We start from the raw sequence: 7,500 nt of genomic DNA, 5'->3' as shown, positions 1-7,500 counted from the left end.
AGACTGGGACAAGTTTTTGATATGTCAACAAGATAACACAGACCGTTTATAATGTCCCTCTAAGTCGAGGAGGTATGACAAAGGGCAAGGCTATGAAACTCTTTTTGTGATGAAAACAAGTTGGATGTATCTATTTTTTAAATTCATCAAAAAGAAATGAGATTATTGAAAGCTTAAAACAAAATGATGCTAAGTGGCATAAGTATTGTCGTGTAAAATTTAATGCCAACAAAATTAGGCGATTAGAATTAAAGAAATCTAAAAGAATTGCCCTACAAGAATTGTCTTCTGGCACTTTTCTACTCACTTCATATCTTGTTGAAACCTCTTCATTTGAAGTGGAGGAGTCACCGAATGAATATATTTCGCAACCCACGAGAATAATGAGACAACGTTCAACATTAGAGATTGGCTGAAATAAACAAACGTGCTTTTTTGTAGGAGATTTAGTCGCCCAGGAGGCACACTACCATAAAATTTGTCATACTAAAAAAAACAAGCCTTAAAAGATGTCACTGCTGATGATAATGATGATGTCACAGTTCTTGAAAGAAGTCGAGCTTTTGCTAACATTATATCTTTTATAGAAGAGAACCCTGTAACAAATGTGACGATCGACATGAACCACTGTGGAGCTTATTTCCAGAATTTTCAAAAGTGTCCCAAAAACTCATCATATGTTCATGTAAGAGAGAATATATCGGCACCCGATGCAAGTGTTTAAGGTCCGGTTTGCCTTGCACGGACGTGTAGATGCGGGGTGTGTGTGTGTGTGTGTGTGTGTGTGTGTGGGAGGGGGGGTGTTAGGTCAGAACAGTAATGAGTAAAATTCTCTCTCTATATATATATGTTCTATATCAGGTGTTATTTATACGGGTCATAGCTACCTATATGCCAATTTTCAGGATTTCAACCCCAATGTGCACGGTTTTAGCCTTATTTTCCCTAATACAATGAATATGAAGAAAATATATCTTTTTACGCAGTTATTTCCCTTGTTTAATATAGCTGTAATAGGTAATATCTAAGGCCTTAAACCGATACGTTATGATTGATTGCCAGAGTTGTTCTATATCAGATGTTTTTTCTATGGGTCTTAGCAACCTGTATGCAAATTTTCATGCTTTCAACCCGAATTTGCACGGTTTTAGCCTAATTCCCCCTACTAAAATGCATGGTTCTTATATTGCATCTTACCACATTTCATAGCAAGATCAAAACGCTTTACAATACCACAACACCGGTTATTCAAACAGAAACCATAATTCTAAGCAATAATAATAATAATAATAATAATAATAATAATAATAATAATAATAATAATAATAATAATATAATGGCAACGTGTTCAAGAGCACAGCCACGATGGATGAAATGTGACCCAGAGTCCCACAACTGTATCATGGCAACATGGATCTGATGCTCTGAATTGAATCTTATTCATAACTTATAGATAGTATGCGCTTGGCTAAGAAGCATAACATTGCCATCCGGAAGTATAACGGACCAACAAAACTGTTTGTATCCATGAACGTTTATATTCGGGTTAATACAGTTCAGTCAGCATTACTCATAAACGCGGATGGCAAAAGAAATAACAAATACCTGAGTGACGTCATCTTCGAACTATCTATAAACTTTGAGTCAAAGCAATTGTCTTAAATTGAATCTTATCTTTAACTTATAAACTTTGAGTCAAAATATTAGTTTCAAATTGAATTTTATCTTTAACTTATAAATTGTGAATCAAAGTGAATGCTCTAAATTGAATTTTATTTTTAATTTACAAACTTGCATTCAAAGTAAATGTTTTAAATTGATTTAGTCTGATAGATCAGTTGGGAGAGTACAGCCTCACATGCAAAGGGACCAAGATCGACCCCGAATATACTCGATATTTTTTTCTGACCCCCAGTCCATCTAGGAGTGACTTGGTAGGTCTGTTTGATCAGGCGGAAAGTACTTTGCGATACCTTAGCATCCTATCCAAAGGATAGCAAGCGATTGCGATTGTCCGTTTTACGCAAGCAAAACCGGGATAAACTCCGTCCGCCATAGTCCTAATCTGGCACTGTTTCGAACACGCTTTTCAAATCTTTATCTGACACCTGTTCCTTCACACAAATTTGTGACTTTGAAACATCCAAAAATACATACACAGACTGTCACGAAAAGATCTTATGGCAAATGTCCCACACAATTAGTCAGATAAACCCAAATTTATTTGGACCGATACACTTGAAACAGGATTGTTCCATTTGATTAAAATCTATGAGGAAATGAGTTCATTATCGATTATGCCACATAGTTGTGTCAATTACTAAGAACACATTAATATGAGTTCTCAATACTCAAGCGCGTTGAGGTTTCGACGAAAGGCACTATTGTAATATGCTTCTTCTTCTTCTTCTTCTTCTTATTATTATTATTATTATTATTATTATCGTCATCATCATCACCATCATCACCATCATCATTATTATTATTTTTATTATCATTATTATTATTATCGTCATCACCATCATCATTATTATTATTTTTATTATTATTATTATTATTGTTGTTGTTGTTATTTTTATTACACTATTATTATTATTATTATTATTATTATTATTATTATTATTATTATTATTATTATTATTATCGTCATCATCATCACCATCATCACCATCATTATTATATTATTATTATTATTATTTTATTAATATTATTATTAATATTATTATTATTTTTATTATTATTGAGATTTTTTTTAGCTTTTATATAGCGCAATATCCACTTAACGTGCTCAAAGCGCTTTACAAGGGGTCCCTGGTCAACAGCAACATTTAACATGTAGGACGAGACATGACGCCTGTTAGGCGATATTACAATTTTTCGGACAAAGACAACGCTGTTAAGGGCCAGGTACTCATTTTACACCTGAATACGGTTAGAGAATGTGAGTAAAGAGTCTTTTCCAAGGACTCAACTATACGTCGAGCGAGACTCGAACCCAGGACCTTCCGATCCGAAAGCGAGTGTCATAACACTAGACCACATAGCCGCACATATTACACTATTATTATTATTATTATTATTATTATTATTATTATTATTATTATTATTATTATAAATCATAAAAGGTTTGGTGGGTTTTGAGAGTGAACAAAACTAACTCACAATCCACACAAAACAACGAAAACAATAGACACCTAGATAACCACGCCTCTCGGACAGTCGTTATATTGTAAACAATGACAGTGATTGGTAAACATAGTAAACTACACAAGTTTTACTATCGATGGTAAATGTCTTAGTAAAATACCCACTATTCTCCCGCTTGATCAATAGATAGTATGCGCTTGTCTAAGAAGCTCATAACTTTGCCATCCGGAAGTATAACAGACCAAAACACAAAACTGTGTGTATCCATGAACGTTTATAGTCGGGTAATACAGTTCAGTGAGCATTACTCATAAACGCGGATGGCAAAAAACAATAACAAAGACCTGAGTGACGTCATCTTCGAACTATCTATAGAACAAGCACAGAAAATTATGTGGAAACTTAACGTTCATATTATGATTGAGAAAATCGTGTCATAACTAGTCATCTATCTGGCGATACAAAAACAATAACAATGATCAGAGAGAGGTATATTTCATTCACGTTGTTGTTTATAAACACCAACCATGCCTGTCCGAGCACGTTTGAACGTGTGTCACAAATTCCATGTATTGATACAACCGGAGCCATCGTTAACTTATAGATAGAATGCGCTTGGCCAAGGAGTTCACAACATTGCCATCCGGAAGTATAACGGACCAACACACAAACTCTGTGTAACCATGAACTTTTATAGTCTGGTTAATACAGTTTAGTGAGAACAACTCACAAACGCGGATGGCAAAAACAATAACAAAGGCCTGAGTGACGTCATCTGCATACTATCTATAGCGTGACCCTGGCCACAAAAGAAAAACAATCGTGAGTTGCTTTCAACAGTTCCTCCAATGGGACCGCTTGTTACCTTGACCACTAATAAAGGCAATTTACTAGACTGTCCACAAACCTAAATAAATTGACGTCAAATTATGAGTTTTAGTGGGGGTTTAGTGTCAGGCAAAAGTTAACGATGGCGACGATACAACTCCATTATGAGTGGACTCTTATTTTAGCTATGCGTATAGGTAAAATACTCACGATATCAGCCAGTCCGAATAACGTACCAACACACAAAATTCTATGTCACCTTAAACGTTTATAGACTGATGGGTGTACTTTAGTGAGAACTTATCATTAAAATAAATGGCTGTCTAAAAACAATAACAAAGACCTGAGTGACGTCAATTTCTCTCCAGCAATGTATATTACTCTCAACGATCAGGGGGACTGAATCACGAAGCAAAAGCATTCATTCATTAAGAAGTTGGCAGAAATATGACATTTGTATGCAATACCACCACCACCAGCCCCCCCCCCCCCCTCTCCCCCGTCCTTCAAAAAAAAAACAGAGATAAAGTTGAGAATTCCGATTGCTCGGTCGGTAGAGCACCCCCCCCCCCCCTCCCCACAAGCAAAGTGACTGGTATAAATCCTGTGTGCAGTCGAGATTTTGTTTTCCATCAGACCTTTCTTCTCAGCCAGCAGTGATTGGATAGATGGGTCTATTAGATCTGGCGGGCAGTATTTAACAGTAGACTAACTTCCTATCCAAAGAATAGAAGGATTGAGGTCACTCAGCTCTTTGCTGTTATTTTTAGCCAGCATTTTAATGATTAATTCTCATTAATTTCTATCAATCAGATTATAAACGTATAAGGTTACACATTGTTTTGTATGTCGGTACGTTATATCCGGCTGGCGGATTGTGTGAGTCTTTTGGCTAAACGCACAGCAACAATATGATGCAATTGTACACACCGCTTAACGCTACACATACCGGGATAAACTCCTTCTTGCTTGGCCTTAGATTCTAAGTGACCGCTTTTTTAAAACTAAATTTTCTATTCCAACACGACATTCTGACGGATGTTTCTGTTAATCATTGTAAAACTGACAAGCATTTCGAACCACCATACGTGTTTTCCCACTCAAATATCGATGCTGTGCGTTTAGCCAAAAAAAAACCTACAACATTCGCTAGCCGGATATTACATACACACACACACACAAATATATATATATATATATATATATATATATATATATATATATATATATATATTGAATCGTGTTTGATACAAATATGGTACGAAAAGTGCTCGACATGCAGTAATGGAGCGAATTATTATTATTTAAAATATTTACCACAATGTTTGAGACAGTCTACATTAATGTTTCAGGCTTAATTTGCCATCGTCAGGACTGAGTTGTTTTGTTGACTGTTGTTGTTTCTTGAAGTGGTTCCGGTTTAAAGTTGCTTAACAAGAATTTACGCCGATGGGGACACTTTCCGTACATCTCACTTTTCATGTTGAGTGTGGCTTCATGAGGATGTTTGATTATAGTATATTTCTCTTCCAGGCATAAGCTACATTGTTTTGATGTTGGTGTGTATCCTGTTGCTTTAGATAAAATTTTCCATGAAATGTTGTGGTCTAGTTTGTTGTCTTTTTGTCTTATTTGGAAATTAAAAGACAACAAACTAGACCACAACATTTCATGGAATATTTTATCTAAAGCAACAGGATACACACCAACATCAAAACAATGTAGCTTATGCCTGGAAGAGAAATATACTATAATCAAACACTATAATCAAACCAATCATAGCTTATATTATGCTTAAAATTATGATACCAAATTTATAAAATTCTGATTATTCATTGCCCAACTATGGCCGTTTGATGTAGGGAGAGTGTAAAAACCAAGTTTTGAGAAAATCGACTTTGAAGTGAGGCACCGTTTTCACACATAATCAAATCAATGGGCAAAGATAACTCCTCAGATACGGCATTGAAAATTTGACGAGAATAGTAAAATTTGAAGAGACGCCAATTTTCAATTTGACTCACAGGAATTTCAGACACCACTCGGAGGAATTTCAAAGCCGAAAGAGGAATTTCCGCACACACAAAAAGGGAATTGGGATGATAGTTGGTATTGTGTTTACATATTGTATAGATCTAAATAGATAACTGATTACAAATATTTTCTGATATATGAACACATTGCCAAATACATCCACAAAGTTTCCTTATTTCAAGTGAAGAAAAGCTCCAAAACATAATGATGGTAGTGAGGATGATGTTGTGTTGGTGGTTGTAGTAGTAGTCGTAGTCGTAGTAGTAGTAGTAGTAGTAGTAGTAGTAGTAGTAGTAGTAGTAGTAGTAGTAGTAGTAGTAGTAGTAGTAATAGTAGCAGTAATGATGATGATGATGTCATAATGGCTGTTGTAGTAGTAGTAGTAGTGGTAGTGATGATGATGCGTTGGTGGTGGTGGTGGTGACTGTGGTTGTAGTAGTGGCAGTGGTTGTAGTAGTAGTGATGATGTGGTGTGGGTGGTTGTAGTAGTAGTGATGATATAGTAGTAGTGGTTGTAGTAGTAATGACGATGTGGTGGTGGTGGTTGTAGTAGTAGTGGTAGTGATGATGATGTGGTGGTGGTGGTTGTAGTAGTAGTGATAATGATGTGGTGGTGGTGGTTGAAGTAGTAGTGGCAGTGATGATGTGGTGGTGGTGGTGATTGTAGTAGTAGTGGTCGTGATGAAGATGCGGTGGTGGTGGTGGTTGAAGAGTGTGTGTGTGTGTGTGTGTGTGTGTGTGTGTTTGAGAGAGAGAGAGATAGTGCTAAAAGTGCATCAAGTGATAAGTAGAGCAACACGAACTTTAAAAACCAACGAGGCTAAAGTTTGAGGTCAAAGTATTTGTAATTAGCGATTCTTGGCAAATGCAGGAAGGTGAACATGAAAATTAATCCAATGATCGCAATTATTTGAATTGTGTATGTGTGCGTGTGTATGTGTGTGTGTGTGTGTGTGTTTGTGTGAAGGTGGAGAGAGAGAGAGAGGGAGAGAGAGAGAGAGAGAGAGAGAGAGAGAGAAAGAGGAAGAAAGACAGAAAGAGAGAGAGAGTGAGAGAGAGGGAGATAGAGAGAGAGGGAGATAGAGAGATATATAGATAGATAGATAGATAGATAGATAGATAGATAGATAGAGAGAGAGAGAGAGAGAGAGAGTGAGAGAGAGATTTTAGCTAAATTTGTTTAAAGGGTTTTTACGGCGCTTGCAACACTGGTTGCAGTAGTATTGGTGGTGGTAGGGGTGGCGTTGTGGTGCTTGTAATAGTAGTTGCAGGGATGGTGATGTGATGGTGGTGGTAGAGATGATGAAGTAATAATGGTTGTAGTTGTCGTGACATGGATGGTGATGTGGTGTAGTTGCAGTAGTGGTGGTCGGGATGGTGATGTGATTGTAGTAGAAGTGGTAGTGATGGTTGTAGTAGTAGTGATGATGATGTGGTGGTGATGGTGGTTATTGTTGTAGTAGTAGTAGTGGTGATGATGAAGATGTGGTG

Source organism: Berghia stephanieae, chromosome 4 (assembly GCF_034508935.2).
Source record: "Berghia stephanieae isolate SIO BIC M18660-M18661 chromosome 4, UCSD_Bste_1.3, whole genome shotgun sequence".
Lineage (NCBI taxonomy): Eukaryota > Metazoa > Mollusca > Gastropoda > Nudibranchia > Aeolidiidae > Berghia > Berghia stephanieae.
This window is presented reverse-complemented; position numbering follows the sequence as displayed.